The sequence below is a fragment of the Sapajus apella genome, unplaced genomic scaffold (genome assembly GCF_009761245.1).
Source record: "Sapajus apella isolate SASKATOON/1434 unplaced genomic scaffold, GSC_monkey_1.0 scaffold7173, whole genome shotgun sequence".
NCBI lineage: Eukaryota > Metazoa > Chordata > Mammalia > Primates > Cebidae > Sapajus > Sapajus apella.
This window is the reverse complement of record NW_022444097.1, coordinates 684-3,382: the sequence shown is the minus strand read 5'-3', so window position 1 is coordinate 3,382 and position 2,699 is coordinate 684. Positions and strand designations below refer to the sequence as shown.

Below are 2,699 nucleotides of genomic sequence, written 5' to 3'. Positions count from 1 at the left end.
AATCTATCTCTGGGATTCTGTGGGCCTTGCCATTTTCTATGTGTTATGTTTATCCTCAGGCTAGGCCATGGTGTCATTTCCTGGGGAAGAGAGCATGTAGCTCCCAAAGGGTTGATTGAAAGGCTTGTGGTTTGCCTTGATTAGCTTACTTCTGGACCATTCACTATGGCTATGGGGAGTGCCTTGCGCTGTAGAAGGAGACAGTATAATTGATTTTTTTTAATGCCTCATGATATGGTTTGACTGTGTCCCCACCCGAATCTCATCTTGAATTGCAACTCCCACAATTCCCACAAGTCATGAGACGAACCCGGTGAGAGGTGATTTAATTATGGAGGCAGGTCTTTCCTGCACTGTTCTCGTGATAATGAATGAGTCTCACAAGATCTGATAGTTTTAAAAATGGGAATTTCCCTACACAAGTGCTCTTTTTGCCTACTGCCATCCATGTAAGATGTGACTTGCTCCTCCTTGCCTTCCTTTATGATAGTTGAGGCCTCCCCAGCCACTTGGAACTGTATGATCTCTTTCTTTTATAAATTACCTGGTTTCAGGTATGTCTTTTTCAGCAGCCTGAAAATGGACTAACAAACCTCCCAAACCCCATGACTGCTAAATAGTGGGGGAAGAGTGAGCAGACTACAACTTGAGTAGTAGTAATCACTTGAGCAGACTACAACCCCAGGCTTACATTATCCTTATGCTTACTGATCTCTTGTTTCTTCCAGAGAAAAATGCAGGGGGGGGGGCTTGGGGGGGATCTGTCCATGTGCTTCTTCCTGAACCAATGCTAAGGTTTAAGGGGATGCAGTACAGTGACTGGATAGGCCAGAGTTGTGTGTTAGCTGCTGGAGGTGAAAAGGCAGGGTCAGCACCACACAAACAACATGGAATGAACTCCTTATAGTCACCACAGTCCCTTTAGTGGGGTTTCTGGATTAGTGAGAGTGATACCATAGTTATAAAATGTCTTCATTTTCTGCTTCTCCATTCAGATAATGATTTTATTTTCATTTTCATTCCTTGTAGAGCTTCTAATTTATGTGTTTTTACAATCTGTAGACTCAGTTTTTTAAAAACAAATTTTTCTTTCATTTTTTTTTTTTCCACACCTGTCCCTAATACTTTATTGGTCACCTTTAGGCCTGTGTGCGGCTGGGTGGGCTCGGGGGAGGGCGTCACTATTCAGCTCCCAGGTGGAGGCATGGGAGGGCGTGGGCCTAGCCCTCCAGGGCTCCAGACTGTGGAGTTTGGAGGGGCAAGTCTGGCCTTTCCTGGGTCAGCACAGGGCACCCAGGTGGGGGCACAGGTGGGCACCCAGCACAGGCACCTAGGTAGGGGCGCGAGCTTACTATCCGTTGGCCAGCCTAATTGTGTTTGGAGAAATATTCCTTGCTGTCATCCACGTTGGGCTTAATCGTGTCACTGCCAGGCTTCCAGCCAGCGGGACAAACTTCCCCATGCTCGTCCGTGTACTGGAAGGCCTGGACCAATCGAAGAGCCTCATCCACGGAGCGTCCCACAGGCAAATCATTAACAGTGATCTGGCGAAGGACACCCTTGCCATCGATGACAAAGAGACCCCTGTAGGCAATGCCCTCATCTGTTTTCAGCACGCCATAATCCTCAGACAAACGTCTGGTCACATCAGCAAGCAGGGGGATGTTCAGGGGGCCCAAGCCTCCCTCCTTTCTGGGGGTGTTGATCCAAGCCAGGTGGGTGAACTGAGAGTCCACCGAGACGCCCAGCACTTCACAGCCCAGCTTGCAGAAGTCCTCGGCACGGTTGCTGAACGCGATGATCTCCGTGGGGCACACAAAAGTGAAGTCCAGAGGGTAGAAAAACAGGACCAAGTACTTCCCTTTGTAGTCCGATAGCTTCACCTCTTTGAAGGCGCCATCCACCACGGCTGTGGCCTTGAAGTCAGGGGCAGGCTTTCCGATGCGCGCGTTACCGGAGGCCATGACTGAAAGCTGCGTGGGCAAAGGCTAGCCGCACGGATGATCACACGCGTGGACCTGCGTTCTCAGCGCCCTTCTTTCATTTTTATTTAAAGGATCAGCAATATCTTTCTTGGTAATCTGCAAATTCCTCCAAAGCAGATGTCTTTCTTTCTTTCTTTCCTTCTTTCCTTCTTTCTTTCTTTCTTTTTCTCTCTTTCTCTCTCTCTCTTTCTTTCTTTCTTTCTTCTTTCTTTCTTTCTTTCTTTCTTTCTTTCTTTCTTTCTCTTTCTCTTCTTTCTTTCTCTCTCTCCTTTCTTTCTCTCTCTCTCTCCCTTCCTCCCTGCCTCCTTCCCTTCCTTCCATTCTTCCTTCCTTCCTTTTCTCCTCCTTCCTTCCCTCCCTCTCTTTCTTCTTTCTCTTTTCTTTTGATTTTCCCTCCCCTTCCCCTTCCCTCTCCTCCTCTCTCCTCCTCCACATCCCTTTCTTCCCCTCCTCTTCCCTCCCCTGCCCTCCCTTCCCCTTTCCTTCTTTTCTTCTTTCATTTCTCTTTAAGACTTCTTACTACCAGTTCAATCATGAATTTTCAGTAGTATGCTAGAGCTGGTTCTTTCCGGCCCTCTAGAGTCAACAGCTAAATGTTCAGAAACTTTTTGAGTTGGTTGTTAAACCATTAGTATCTTAAAATTGCCCTTGGGGGAGTATTTATACCATGGAAATTGGAAATGCTACAAATCAGAACTCTTCTCCCTCAGCCAG

General features: G+C 47.3%; 1 pseudogene across 1 annotated transcript; it reads right to left on the bottom strand.

Annotated features, from left to right (window-relative positions):
* Window positions 1-1,109: 1,109 nt before the first annotated feature.
* Window positions 1,110-2,041, bottom strand: LOC116548123 (annotated as a pseudogene). Its single transcript, XR_004267319.1, has one exon. The product of XR_004267319.1 is annotated as a peroxiredoxin-2 pseudogene (transcript).
* Window positions 2,042-2,699: the final 658 nt, after the last annotated feature.